Below are 16,436 nucleotides of genomic sequence, written 5' to 3'. Positions count from 1 at the left end.
GTACTTCACTTACTGCAACTGGTATGGAGTAGAATCATTAAAAACTGTAGTGATTAGATTTGGTACTTCTGTTGAACTGTTTCACCATGAGTTTTTGGATGGCAGTTAAGAAACACAACGCTAATAAGATATTACAATCCCAACAACCTCAATAATGAACAAATAAAGGAGCCTCTGCATGGTTGCTTGACCTTAAGGCGGCGAGCTGGCAGAAATGTTAGCACGCTGGACGAAATGTGTAGCCGTATTTCATCTGAGTTCAAATTCCACTGAGGTCGACTTTGCCTTTCATCCTTTCAGGGTCGATAAATTAAGTACCAGTTACGCACTGAGGTCGATGTAATCGACTTAATCCATTTGTCCTTGTTTGTCCCCTCTGTGTTTAGCCCCTTGTGGGTAGTAAAGAAGTAGGTTGCTTGACCTGAAATAGTGGGAATATTTACTTTAGCTTACAGTCTTTGAAAAGAATGGCATGTTGCAATGCACCTAAGAAAAAGACTGGTTTATCATGGTCGACATATCTTTGATCATAGTTAAGATCAAGTAGAGCAGATCTAGGGTTTAACAAATGAAAGATTTTTTCTCTCATCTGATCCCATTAGACATAAGATACATTTGAAGTCACACACATGCACACACCATACAGCTTCAACATGTATTGTTACCAATTCTGAAAGAAATAACGGCATTAGATTATGCATGGATAATGCCATCTGTACTTAGACCACAATCTCTCAACAACAAACAATAAAGGACACAAAATAGCATGGTTCACATCATCAAATGCTGCATTCAAATCATATATACAAGATAACAAAAATACCTCTGAAAGACCACTGAGAAATATGAATGGGACAGTTTTAGTTGCAGTGTGCTCCAATCCATGCAATCCCTTTCATTAACAAAAGCACTGGAATAATAAAGCTGTGAACTGTATTCGGTCATTCACCTTAATTACTTATATGACATAGTTTTGCTTAATCAGGACTGACCAGAGTTGCACTGCCATGACAACAGCAACAATGATAACAACACTCGATCAACAATAATAGCAACTGGTTTATTTAAACACAATTCCTAACAGCAGCTTGTTACAGCTTGTACATCCATGCACCCGACCATCTGAAACTGTTTAAATGCACTCTTACAATATACCAGTGATATGACTGTGATATCATCTGAGAATCATTTTCTCTTTCATGCTCTTAAATTCAACTCACCTTAAAAGACACAAAATACACACAAACATACACGCCTATAACAGCTGTAATATGAATTATCATGAAAATATGCCCTCAAGGAATTCAATCTGCTATCAATTGATATGAGTTCAACTTGCTTTCCCTTGGCTGCAGTCTAAACCAAAATTATAGTTCATCAAATAAACAGAAATGATAGACAACTATATGCCACATGCTCAGATTACCAGACTGCACTCCATATAATCATTCACAACTTAAAAGCTACACATTTTGTGACTGGAGCGTAGTTGATTTAGTCAACTCCGATATTTGACTAGTATTCATTTTATTGATTCCAAAAAAAATACGATCAACTTTAGCAGGATTCTACCATTGAATATGAAGCTATGTAACTAAATATAATGATCACTACTGAACTTTACCATTGTCTATTGTTAGTTCTATGACATGAATGTCTTTAGATAATCTTCAATCTATAGAATCTCATATTTAAGAGCAAAATACTGTAACTTGGAATCAATCCCTGGTTGAAGTAATTACCCTTCATATAAACAATTAATGCTCTTGGAAGAGACATGAGCATTACAGTGTCCTATTTCCTATCACTGGAAATCTTTTGATCATGTCTGACTGATCAAATAACAACTACAATAGTGACTTAACACTTTGGCAGCAGGACACAAATTTATAGGGAAGACTACATTACTATATCACTGGTAGCTATTTTATTAACTCTATTGAAATGAAAATTCAAATCTGGCAGAGTTTAACATCAGGATGTAGAAGTGGAAATCTATCATATTTTTAAATAACAAACTTCAAGCTTATGGGCTATAAGTTTAAACTACTGCAAGAGCTTTGTTACATTTATGAACAAATCACTTAATATTAAATACTTAGGTGAAACTGTAATAAGAATTCAATCCTTGATTGGAGTGAATGCACTTCACATAAACTTTTAATACACTTGGAATAAGCATTGTTGTATCCTATTTCCTCTTCTCCACAAAATGTAAGATAAGGCCTTCAACTTATATCTATAAGTTTACTTATCTGTAAAATGTACACTGAGTATTTTTATGAAAGTCACATGTAATAGACAAGCATCTTATCCATTAAGAGATTTGTCTCCTATGTACCTCGTGCTAAAGATCCCACAGACAAGCACCAACCATTTTGGACTATAATCATAAATAAAATTAATGAAAACACTGAATTATGAACATAAAACATTGGCCTTATGAGTCGAGTCCATAGTCTATATGGAAAATAGTCTACTGTTATATTTAATTTTACTGTTCGCATATTAGACAGAGCAGCTAACTGGCTTCCGTGCCGGTGGCATGTAAAAGGCACCATTCGAGCGTGATCGTTACCAGCATTGCCTTACTGGCACCTGTGCCGGTGGCATGTGTAAAAGATTTGAGCGAAGTCATTGCCAGTACCGCCTGACTGACCCCCGTGCCAGTGGCACGTAAAAGCACCCACTACACTCTCAAAGTGGTTGGCGTTAGGAAGGGCATCCAGCTGTAGAAACTCTACCGGATCAAGATTGGAGCCTGGTGCAGCCATCTGGTTCGCCAGCCCTCAGTCAAATCGTCCAACCCATGCTAGCTTAGAAAACAAATGTTAAACAATGATGATGATGATGGGATGGATTGTACACAATGGACAGTGTATTCATTAGAAATATCATCACAAAAGACTTAGAAGCATTCCAAGGCTCAGGAAGCATTTAGATTCATGTTAGATGGAACCTATTTGTTAGTCAGGGAGACTGAGACAAACAGAGTTTTTGCTAAATTATGTATAGTTAGCAATCCAGCACTTTGACAGCTTAGCTGTTAGACCTTGTTTACAATATTATAAAGGCAGCAAAGACTACAGAATAAGTGGTAAAGTAGACACAATGTCTTGTCACATTTAGTTATGCTCATTTATATTCTGAATTCAAATCCTGCTGAAGGCAACTCTGATTTAATCCTTTTGTAGTAAATAAAATAAGTACCACTCAAGTAAGGAGGGGTTGTATAATCAACTCCTTCCCACCTCTTCTAAAATTTGTGGCCTTGTACATGTGTTAGAAATCATTATCATTTTTATCATTATTATTCTTTATAACTCAGGTTTTGTTGAAACTCCTGGAGTCTTACATGCATAGTGGGCTGGTTACCTGCAGCCTACAGTATCATGGTAGCTATTCTTTTCGACTATCTAATACTTTCCCGACTATTCTGGCTGTGCCAAGGAGGCAAACCTTTTGTAACAGCTTTATTATTATTATTATTATTATTATTATTATTATTATTATTATTATATTTACATTCTATTTTAGATAAAAAACAATTGCACTTCTGCTTTTTAGGGTGAACAGGGACATAATCTTTTTCAGAATCTTTTATTTTTTTGGGGTGTGATAACAGTAGTGTGATGAGTCACAACAATAATACTGATTTTTAGACTGTGAAGACATATTGAAATGTTATTTATGATCAAAAAACATAAACAGTTATAACACAGTCACTAGAAGTGGCTTGTGATTTACATGAATCAGATAAGAAAGAGACACAAACAGAAGGTTATCACGATATACTGTGCGAAGTAAAAACTAATGTCTGGAGCAGGAAATTTCATTGGAAAAGCTGCTAAGAAATATAAGTAAACACTGAAAGAAATTACTTAAAGTTGTCATTTGCAAGAAAAACAATAGTTTAAGTATGTTGTAACATATTTAATGTGGTGAGAAACAAAAAAAAAAGAGATTTTTTAATATTCTTTTACATGAAATATGTTGATATTAATTTCACTGTTGTTTTCTGTGCAGACATTATCTGAGAAAGTTCCTTCATCATCATCATCATCATCATCATCATCGTTTAGTGTCCGCTTTCCATGCTAGCATGGGTTGGACGGTTCAACTGGGGTCTGGGAAGCCAGAAGGCTGCACCAGGCTCCAGTCTGATCTGGCAATGTTTCTACGGCTGGATGCCCTTCCTAACGCCAATCACTCCATGAGTGTAGTGGGTGCCTTTTACGTGCCACCGGCACAGGTGCCAGATGAGGCTGGCAAATGGCCACGATCGGATGGTGCTTTTTACGTGACACTGGCACGGGGGCCAGGCGAGGCTGGCAATGGCCACGGTCGGGTGGTGCTTTTTACATGCCATCAGCACGAGGCCAGTCGGGGCAGTGCTGGCAACGGCCACGTTCAGATGGTTCTCTTACGTACCACTGGCACTGGTATCACAGCTGCAATTTCCACTGATTTGATCGATTTCGATTTTCACTTGCCTCAGCAGGTCTTCACAAGTAGAGTTTTGTGTCCCAAGAAGGAAAGGTATGCATAAGTGGACTGGCTACATCCCGTGTAGAGGCCAAGGGTTATGGTCTCACTTGTCCTGCCGGGTCTTCTCATGCACATATACGAGGGGCGTTCAATAAGTAATGCCTCTACCCACTTGCAGTTGTTTGATCTAGCTGAAATTTTGCATGTGCAATTACCTATATATCTATAGATTAAGTGGCAAATTACAGCTCTGAACTAATTGTGGTTTCTGATTTACAGGTGTTTGAACTGAGTCAAGTGTGAAACGGAGCCTGTTGAGTGTCGAGCAGTGATCCGGTTTTTGTATTTGAAAGGACGCACACCACGGGAGACTTTTGATGAAATAAAAGTAACTTATGGTGATGATGCCCCATCATATGACCTTGTAAAACGCTGGCATCGTGAATTCAAACATGGTCGGAACTTTGTGGAAACAGCTCCCAGATCTGGCCACCCCCTTCTGCCATTGATGAGGCATCTGTCCGTCAAGTTGAGGCTGCCATTTTGGAAGATCGACGCATAACTATTCGCCAAATAGCCCATGAGGTCAAGATTAGTACCGGGTCTGTGGAAACTATCATTCATGACCATTTGCATATGCAAAAGGTGTCTGCCAGATGAATTCCCAGGCTGCTCACCCCTTTCCAGACGCAAGAACGCGTCGATAACGCGAGGATGAATTTGAAGATGTGCCAAGAAGATGAGTCAAAATTTTTCAAAAGACTGATTACACAGGATGAAACCTGGGTCCATCACTATGATCCAGAGACCAAAGCCCAGTCAATGCAGTGGAAGCACCGTGACTCACCTCCTCCAAAGAAGGCAAGGGTGCAGCCCTCCGCTGGCAAGGTCATGCTCACAATCTTCTGGGACCAGGATGGTGTAGTGATGACAGATTTCTTGGCAAAGGGTGCCACAATTACAGGAGTCTATTATGCTTCACTTTTGAGGAAATTAAAAGAAGCTATCAAAATCAAGAGGTGGGGCAAGATCAGCAAAGGCATCCTCCTCCTGCAGGACAACGCTCCGATCCACAACTCGCGTGTCGCCAGATCAGAAGCACAGGCGTGCGGCTATGAACTCATCCCCCATCTCCTGACCTGCACCCTCTGATTTTCACCTCTTCCCAGCCATGAAGTTGTTTTTGAAAGGAAAGCGTTTCCCAGATGATGCAGCCTTGATTTCTGAAGTCACGTCGTGGTTGGAGGACCAAGCTGGGGTCTTCTACAAAAACGGTCTTCAGAGCTGCATCAAACGATGGGAGAAATGTGTAACTCTGGGTGGTTCCTATGTAGAAAAAGACTAATAACTGTGCCAAGTTTCGTTGCTCTACTGCTATGGGAAGTGGGTCAGGGGCATTACTTATTGAACGCCCCTCGTATATATATATATACTTATTTCCACCTCTACTTTAGTTCAAAAAATTTAATGATTCTCTTAGCATTACTTCTGCAAGTACAGTAAAGTTTATGCTTTGTTGATGAGGTCTTATAAGACAGATACCTGTCTTGAATTGTCTCCCACACTTACTGGAATGATTAAAATATATCAGTCGTGAGCCAATGTTTTCTTTTCCTTACAACATAATTTTGCCTTTTTACATTCACATTGGCATGAGTAAAGCAAGAATTTCGAGGCAGTATTCTGCCATTGGATGAACATTCTGATGCCAACCTGTACTTGTGCATTTTTGGTTTTCTTTTTCAGGTAAAGGATAGTATTTCATTGATCTTTTCACATTGAAACTAAGATACTAAACATATGGAGCAATAAAAAAAAAAAAGACCTTACCACTGCACAAGTAGATCAGTATGGAGACACGCAGAGACAAATACTATCTCCCTCCCTCTCTCTCTCTCTCTCTTTCACACACACACACTCAACAAGCATCAATACAGTTTATCTACCGAATTACACCAAGGTATTGGTTAATCTGAAGCTATACAAGAAGACACTTGCCCAAGATGACCACACAGAGGGATCAAACTCAAGACCATGTGATTTTGATGCATAAGCATACTTAATCAGATTTTTTAGACTGATTGCATTTAATATGTTGACACTAAATTCACTGTATGTCATTTACAATTTAGGTTTCAGTGTATACCTCTGAAATATATAAAAATGAAACTATTATTATTAGTCAAAATGGTTACTGCACAGGACAAAATTTTGAGCGGCATTTCTTCTAGTTTTACATTCTTGTGGAATTTACAAATTCCACCAAGTGGCACATAAAAAGCACCATTTGAATGTGGCTGTTGCCAGTACCGCCTGACTGGCTCCCATGCCAGTGGCACATAAAAGCACCCACTACTCTCTCAGAGTGGTTGGCGTTAGAAAGAGCATCAAGCTGTAGAAACTCTGCCAGATCAGATTGGAGTCTGGTGCAGCCATCTGGTTCGCCAGACCTCAGTCAAATCGTCCGAGCCATGCTAGCATGGAAAGCGGATGTTAAACGATGATGATGATGTTGACTTTGCCTTTCATCCTTTCAGGATTTAAATAAATAAGTACCAGCTGAGCACTGGGGTCGAAGTAACTAACTTGACTATTCCCAAAAAACTTCAGGTCTCATGCCTATAAGTAGAAAGACTTATTAGCAGTCATTGACTAATATTTTTTTTCTCACTGTAGATTTATTTCTAGTTAATTTTGTTAATGCTCCACACACAAAGTATGCAAACACTAGCTTAACTCAAATTATGCAATAGAAGCAGCTCTATACCCTAGAGCAGGGCTGGCCAACGTGAGGCCTACTTGATACTTTCCTGAAATGGGTTTATTTAAACAAACATTTAAAAAATTTTATCAAAAGTTAAAGATTGTGATGAAAAGTAAAAAAGAAAGATAATACTGTTTTTGCAACGATAATATTTCATGTTGAATCAATGATCATTCATTCAATTCTGTCTGTATACAAGCAGCCCTCAAAAAACTTTCTGTGATTAAAGGACCTGCAATGTAATTTGAGTTGGCCAGCCTGCTCTAGATATACATTGCAAACCACTCTAGATATACATTGCAAACCAATGTATATCTTATACACTATTTCTATATATTTTAGACTGGCTGATTCGATCTTGTTTCAGAAATGATAAGAATGACTAGCCAGAACTACAGCAAAATACTTATCTGCTGGTCTATGGTTGCTCCTGGAGGCAATTTTGTTTTGCCTAGCCCTGAAGTAGATTGTTCTTTTTTTTAATATAATATATCTAGAAAGGTACATTTCCTGAATGAAAAATAGCAGGTTCTGGTTTTTCAACAACACACATGTTAAGTATGTTATATAGACTAAGACTACCTTAACTATTGTCTTTTATGTGGATGACATGTTCAAATTATTTCATTTCTAAACATTTCTATTTTTCTATGGCAACAATGTACAATATTGCATAAATACTAGCTGGTTTAATTACAAATACATCAAATACAACAAAGGCTATATGCTGCTGAAGTTAGAAAAATAACAGAAATATGCTCAGAGTTGTTGGATCTCATGGAGGCAATGACCAAGACCTTTGGCATTATGTCATGCTTGAGAAGACCCATCAAGCGAAGTAAAATCACAGTCATGGCAGATACCAAAGTCATGCAAATGGCACCCATGCCGGTGGCATATAAAAGCACTCATTACACTCTCAGAGTGGTTGGCATTAGGAAGGACATCCAGCAATAGGAACCATGCCAAATCAGACTGGGGTCTGGTGCAACCTTCCAGCTTGCCAACCTTGGTCAAACCATCCAACCCATGCCAGCATGGACAATGGGCACTAAATGATGTTGATGATTTATTGGAAAAATGAAAACAGTATTGGTCACAGACCAAAACTGTTTTCTTTTGTTTTTAAATTTCTTTATTACTAATTGACTTTTTAATCTCTTATCATTACCCATTTTTATTACTACCTGACATTCTCTCTCATTCATCTTTATTACTGTCATACATTAGCTCCCCCCTCTCTCTCTCTCACCATCACTAATCTTTATTACCAATACTTATTACCCATCTTTAGTGCTATCTATCATTAGTGCTCTCTCTCTCTCCTTACCTCAACCCAATTAACATCACCCTTCTTCATTGCTACCCATTTTCTCTCTTGCAATACTCTCTCTGTCACCCCTTGTTGACATAAATCAATTTCCCTCATCCCCATTATTTCCTCTTCTACCACCTCCCTCACCCTGTTTTCTTCATGTCATTCTTTCTTCCACTAATATGTCACTCTTACTTATTCAATTTCTTTACCAGCACTAACAATATAGCTGCCAATCAATGTCTCTCTTCCATTACTACCTTTATCATTCGTTTGTACTTATCTCTTTATTTCTCCCCATCATAATCTCTCTTTATCTTTCACTCACTTTTCAATTCACCCACTTGGTCATTTTGCCATAACCCTTTAGCATTCATATTACTCTGTTAAATGTAATGCTTATTTATTCATACTGACTTAAATTAATCAGGCATTATCTTGTTGCTTCAAAATTTGACGATGTTATTGTTTATTTTTAGAATGACATTGCAGAGTAGGTGTGAGAGGTCAGATCTGGCTGGTTAAAACAAAATAGGTAGAATATTTGGGTTGGATATGGCTGGTTTAAATACTAAAAGGTTAAACAAATAGAGATGATACAGAGTAGAGAGGATTTTTATTCTGAGGATAAGGCAACCACTCTAGAGCTGGTGCTATGATAAAATTCACTTAGTATACCCAGTGATGTGGATGGTAAACTGATGAAGACAATGTGGAGTAGAGAGAGCCCTTTAGTTTTGTCAAGGACATGACAACCTCTCCCATACTGAAGCCACAGTAAAATGCTCACCAGGAAATTGGGGGAAGTAATTAAAAAAGAAATTATTTCCTGTAGTATCAGCAATTACCTTTCCTAAGACACTATTACATTTCACTGGGTAGCATTTTATAAAGTAATTAGTGATAGGATGGCTATCTGGTCATTGAAACTATGCAAAAAAAAAAAATGAAATAAGAGTGTGATGTGGTCTTCTAATCCTCTAGGACAGTAGTAATTCCAAATTAGAACTGATATGAGTTGTGATGATCCATCAAACCCATGCCAGTATGGAAACTGCTGATGACGATTTATGTTTGAAATAAATGAATAGATAGATAGATAGATAGAGAGAGAGAGGGAGAGAGAGGGGGAGAGAAGAAAAGAAGAGCGGGGAGAGCAGGCTATTCAAACAAAAGAAGAATGTTTAGACAAAACTATTTTTGTTATTTTTAAAGCTATCAATAGAACACAAATAAAATTCACAAACAGAAAATAGAAGAGGTAAAATGTTCAGAAATATTTTCAAACTGTGAAACATCCATTCATTTTGCTTCCATTTCACCTTTCTTGATATGTCTATTCTATGAAGCTACATGTTATTCGACTCGTGTCTTCTTTTGGCATATTATCAAAAATAAACATTAAAACAGAACCATGAAGCTAAAATAGTGAGCTATTGAGCAATGCTGATATTACGAAACAGAAATTGATAGAGGCAATAACTTTATTCATTATTCTAAAAACTGACTATTCTCTACATGTTTAAGCGCATTCAGTGCCAAGTTTAAATAAATCTTGTTTCAGGTCTGGAGAAGATTTTGAAAATTTTCAACAGCAATCCAGAAAAATTGGTTTTCAAGCAAAGAAATGCTGTATTTTACATGTGTTAAAAGCCCTATTCAAGCAAGGACAACTAACCCCAACCCCATAAAAAAAAAACAAAAAAAAAAAAACAATTTATAGATGTATTTAAACAAAAGGATAATCTTCAGAAGAAGAAATAGTGGTATTTTAAAGTCTATCAATAAAAGGAAATGAAAATATACAATGCCAACCAGTGTGTGTCACCCAACAATTCCTCTTCAGAAATATCAATCTTCTGGAATTCCATACCCAACCATATTGTTTGTGGGTGTTGATTTACAGATGTAACAAGCTAAACATAAACTACATCAATCACATTAGTCTTGAAGGTTCTATGAAGGTCATAGGCACATCCTTCCTATAAAAACAAAATTAGAAAAAGAAACATGCCTTCTGCAGCTGTATAGGAGACACTGAAAATGTACAAGATTTAGTCAAAATTATAATATATGACTCAATATATTTCTTTACTGCCCACAAGGGGCTAAACAAGGACAGACAAAGGGATTAAGTCAATTACATCGACCCCAGTGCGAAACTGGCACTTTATTTATCAACCCCGAAAGGATGAAAGGCAAAGTTGACCTCAGTGGAATTTGAACTCAGAACGTAACGACAGACGAAATACCTATTTCTTTACTACCCACAAGGGGCTAAACATAGAGGGGACAAACAAGGACAGACAAAGGGATTAAGTCGATTACATCGATCCCAGTGCGTAACTGGTACTTATTTAATCGACCCCGAAAGGATGAAAGGCACAGTCATCCTCGGTAGAATTTGAACTCAGAATGTAATGGCAGACGAAATACGGCTACGCATTTCACCCGGCATGCTAACGTTTCTGCCAGCTTGCCACCTTATATAACTCTATATGCTACGTCTGTATTCCACCAATGCAGGTTTTTTTTTTTTTTACAAATTTTGAGGCTGGTTATCTAATTGAAAACATGTTAGAATAGGTGCAGGTATGGTTGTGTGGTAAGAAGTTTGCTTCCCAATCACATGGTTTCAGGTTCAGTCCCACTGTATGGTACCTTGGGTACGTATCTTCAACTATAGCCTCGGGCTGACCCAAAGCCTTGTGAGTGGATTTAGTAGATGGAAACTGAAAGAATCCTGTTGTGTGTGTTGTGTGTCTGAGAATGACCCAAGCATTGCTTGACAACTAGTGTTGTTGTGTTTCCATCCCCATAACTTAGTTAAAATAAATACCAGGCTTGAAAAAAAGAAAGTACTGGGGGTCGATTCATTCAACGAAAAATACTTCTTCAAGGTTGTGCTCCAGCATGGCCACAATCTAATGACTGAAACAAGTAAAAGATAATAGATAAATGTGAACTAAAACATGTGAAGTATTTATGTTTATGTGTGCTGTGTGGTTAACAAGTTTGTTTCCAAACCCCATGGTTTCAGGTTCAGTCCCTTGAGCCAGCCTCTTTTACTATAGCCCAGGGCTGATCAAAGCCTTGTGAATGGATTTGGTTGATAAAAACCTTTTTTTTTACTACCCACAAGGGGCTAAACACAGAAGGGACAAGCAAGGACAGACAAATGGATTAAGTTGATTATATCGACCCCCAGTGCGTAACTGGTACTTATTCAATAGACCCTGAAAGGATGAAAGGCAAAGTTGACCTTGGCGGAATTTGAACTCAGAACGTAGCGGCAGACGAAATACCACTAAGTATTTCGCCCGGCGTGCTAACATTTCTGCCAGCTCGCCACCTTTGGTTGATGAAAACCAAAAGAAGCCTGCACTTAACTATATATTCTTCATGCAGAAGACATTCTTGAGAAATTTTCACAATGTCATTATTTTAACAATGTCTAATTACTGAATAATTTTCACATAGAAAAAAAACTAAATCTACATTGTTTCTCAGAGAATGAGATGACTGAAAAAAAAAATATTATCTAGATGTAAACTCTACTCCATCATGTCACTAATAAAGACAACTGTGGGGAATTTCTCTAATATTTCGGTGAGGGTCTGATAACAGACACTTTGAGAACAATTGTGTTAGATTACACTTGGCTGTGTAGGTCTAATAAAGCTGAAGCATGTTCAGAATCAACATAGTTCTTATCAAAGATCAAACTTATGCCCTAGTACGTTTCTATTTTTCAATCAATTTAAACATTTGAATTATCTCCCTTGCCTTCATTGACAAGAACTGTGGTTAATGCTAATTATTTTTCTTCTCATTAAGGATGTACTTTCAACTGATTGAATAACTCTTTGGTACTTAACTATTTTGTACAATGCCAAAAATGTGTGTGTGTGTGAAGGGAGAGAGAGAGAGAGAGAGAGAGAGAGAGAGAGAGAGAGAATTCCATTAAAGCCTTCTTTTATGCACTTTGTACAGTGACCTACAATCTAGAGGTTTTATGTTGAATATCTTTTATTATGGATGGACTATCTTGTTAGGTTACCCTATATGGTTGCTCTGTTTGCTAGAAATGGCACAAATCACACCATCCCACCTTAAAAAGGAAAGGGTGTATTGGACGATGCACTAAAACTGAAAAAAGAAAAAGAAAGAAAAATACAGGTTTGTTACAGCCGAAACATGTTTTGATCAAAGCGTGTTCAATCGGGTTGATTTCCCTTTCATAGATGGATATCATATACAGTGATTATAGAGAGGCAAACTAGTTAATGAGATAGAGCTGATATCAAGTCTTCCCGTCCGACACACAGGCATCCCACACACACATACACACATTTGTATATGACATCAACATCTTAGCGAGGAATCCTTCACTTCGCCCAGATAAAAATTTATGACAAAAATTGAAACCTTTAGTTTTAGCTCCAGGTCAGTCCTGATTGAACTAACCATGATCAAAGTCCTTCAACCGTCATCATCTCGTATTTTATTCTGGACCACATACTTTTTCTGAAACGGTAATGTGTAATGTGTGAGTTTTGGCTGCTATTTCTAGCATAAGAACGACGACATTGAGACTTGCTCGCTGGCTCGTTTCAAACCTTCAGTTTAGCATGAACGGGAGATTGGGAAGACATTTGCTAAAAGTAAAGAGTAATTGGGGTATTGAGAATACTCAGATCCTCCACACGCAGCTGTTCTTATTTACTTATTATCTATTGCATTCCTTTGGGTATGTATACTCATTACAAAAACGTGTGCATGAAATCTTACTTAAGATTTCTCGTTAATTTTGCAAACACTAGATCGAATTATAATCTTATAGCGTCATTGAGCCCTCGTGGCAAGGAAACAATTATCATTGCCTGTTATTGTGTTATGAATAAATGGAGAAATAGTAAGTTTAAAATAAATAAATATATAAACAACAACACAGCGTGTTCTCTTCTTTGCAGCCAAGTCAACAGCAGACTACATAGTTTCAAATAAATTGGCACTGATCATATGAACAAATAAAATTCAAGATTTAGTTCCAACTATAATCTGCTCAGATAGTGTTATCTACATAAGAAGTATTTTCGTTTAACAAGAAAAAAAAAGTGCTAAATTGTGAAAAGAAAATTAATACAACTTTTTTTTAAAAAAAATAATACAAAAACAATAACATAAAAAAATACATCAAAAGAGAGATAAAAGAGATTTTCTAAAACTTCTCAGAATTTATTAAAAAAGAAAAAGAAAACATCTTAAACGTTCAAGTGCTAATTTTTCGTTCTTTCTCGAAAGAAACAGATTGTATTGTAATTAAATATCTACACATACACACCGCACAGACATAAGGTGAGTCATCTAATTGAATTTTTACTATTGTTAATATTTATATAGAAAGTAACACGTTGAGATTTGGACGAAGGTAAACAGTCAAAAGTGGGAGGAAACCGCAAGAAAATAGAGCTGTTTTTACAGTGCTCCATGTAGGTGTCTTAGAAATCCATTTCTAAGACACCTACATTTGTGCGGCACAATTTATTCAAACAGTTTCGGTTAACATACCACAGTATCTAAATACTTCCTTTATCTCCGAGTTCAAATTACAATGGAGTTGGCTTTGCCTTTTATCTTTCCGGGACCGATGAAAGAAGTACAAGTCGAGAATTTAGATCGATTAAATCGAGGTAAAGAATACGCACACCACACGTTTTCGGCGTAACCCTAACCCAAGCGGCAGAAAACGGGTGGTGTGCGTATTCTTTACCTCCGCCTTAAATCGACTACAGCCCTCGCACCTATGTGGTTTTGTAGCTTACTAATAATAATTGTAATAAATATATTTAACAAAAGTGGATTAGCACTGTTTGGATTGATAAATAAATAAACAAATAAAATTGTGATTTGTTTAGAAAACGTAAATAAAATCCGTTTGTTGATAATCTAAAGCTTACATGCCAATAAACAAGGCAAGGCGCACATACACACACGGTATTACAAGAATGGAGTAAAGCATAAAAACAGAGGTTGGTGGGGAAAAAATGCTGAGATGTGTAAGAATAGATGTATCTAAGGAATGTAATTTGAAGAGAAGATGCGAGTGGTTGTTTTTCTGACACGAAACAGTAGGAATGACAGTCAGACAGGAGACAGTTGTACAGATGAATTAAAAGATGCCAGAGTAGAGACAAGGAGGTGAGCTGGCATGCTTGTAGAAGCCTGCCTAACAGACAGATGTGTAGTCAGCCTTACAGATTGCATTGTGTAGAAAATAGAAATAAATATAAGTACCTTCAGACATCCAGATTCGAAAATGTTTTTTTATAGATAAACAAATAAATAATATTAGATAATTATTAATATAATCCATTAAATTGTGTGTGGGAGGAGAAAGAATGAAAGAGAAATGGAAATAAAGGTGTGTGAAATAAACTTAATTAAAAAGCGATAAGTTGTCGGTGAAAGTACATGGTAAAATTGTTGAAATATTCTTTATATTGCAGACAGAAATATATATCAATTCTATTTGTAAATAAAAATAAAGCTGGATAAACGACATCCATTTAATTGGTTATAAATATATCAAAGGGGCTTCGCAAAAAAAAAAAAAAGAAAAAAAAGTTGATCTGATGTCGAAATATATATGTACATAATATACGGAAAATACTAGCATTTCAAAGCGACGCGGTGCTTCATGACACAGTATGGAAAGCACCAGCTGTAATACGGAAAATGTAAATACAAGTTTTAAATGATATTTATCTTTTATAATTCTAATATGTGCGCGTATACAATCAGGTTTATTATAACATGTTTCCAAGTCGTTAATACAAGATCCAGTTGTCTGCCGAAAAATCGACTATTTTCAGACAGGGTATGGGGAAGTACTTGTATCAGGCTAGCTACAAGAACCGAGCTAAAATGGAATTTGTTATTGAAGAATGTGGCAGAGAAATCGCATAATATTCCGTCGAAAGCAGCAATTAGGAGACTAGAAATTACGCAAAAGCCACGCATTGATTTATAAATAATACTTTATAACATGAAAATCAAATGGTAAGAAAACAAATGTTGTTATCAATAGCAACCATCATTTGCGATCGATATGTCTTAAAACATTTAGAATTCATCAACATCTTAGTAGAATCTTTGGGTAATATTACCAATGGAGGGAAGAACTGAGAGAAAATAGTTAAACTTACCAATAAGGTGATATAGTTAGAAAAATCCAGGTCTGATTATCCAGCGACCGAAAATTAAAAGTTTGTTGACATCCTATATACCAAACGCCCTCCGAACACCATACTAAAAGGTTTTATTATTTTTATTTTTGCTTAGCACATCAAGAAGCTATTTATAAAGCACTAGCTGATTGGTCGCTGTATCTCGATGATTTAGCCATAATATTTAGTTGGTACCACAGAGTGTCACAAAGCCAAAACCTTCGCGATTTGTAGAAAATTGAAACATCAATTAGACGACACTCCTGTGCTGCTATTGATATTTCAGTGATGGTGACGGTGGCGGAATGACACTTTACGGTGACAAATTAAACACTTCACTTTTGAACACATTTCCGCATTAGTCGAGTGAAATGTCTTTCCGTTTCCATAGTTGTTTCTTTATTTTATGATTATTATTATTTTTGTTTCACTTTCCAATTCTGTCATTACATTTAACAAGTATCTTACATTGAATGTTTTGTTTAATTATTGGAATGAAAACAAAAAAGAAAAGATTTATGATTATTAATATTTTAAACAATTTTTTTTTTCGCAATAACATTTTTATCGAAAATAACAATTTAAATATTCTTCAAATGACAAATTAAAAAATTGATTAAATCTAAAATGAAATTAAAAA

General features: G+C 36.5%; 1 protein-coding gene across 1 annotated transcript in view; it reads right to left on the bottom strand.

Annotated features, from left to right (window-relative positions):
• Positions 1–16,094, bottom strand: part of LOC115216482 (EVI5-like protein) — a 331,037-nt gene extending 314,943 nt beyond the window's left edge. The window contains exon 1 of the mRNA XM_029785910.2: positions 15,776–16,094. The gene's annotated coding sequence lies outside the window, so the exon portion shown is untranslated. The remainder of the gene's footprint in view (positions 1–15,775) is intronic.
• Between the last annotated feature and the right edge of the window lie 342 nt (positions 16,095–16,436).

The sequence above is a fragment of the Octopus sinensis genome, linkage group LG1 (assembly GCF_006345805.1).
Source record: "Octopus sinensis linkage group LG1, ASM634580v1, whole genome shotgun sequence".
Lineage (NCBI taxonomy): Eukaryota > Metazoa > Mollusca > Cephalopoda > Octopoda > Octopodidae > Octopus > Octopus sinensis.
The sequence above is the reverse complement of the archived record's forward strand: the minus strand, read 5'-3'. Positions and strand labels throughout refer to the sequence as shown.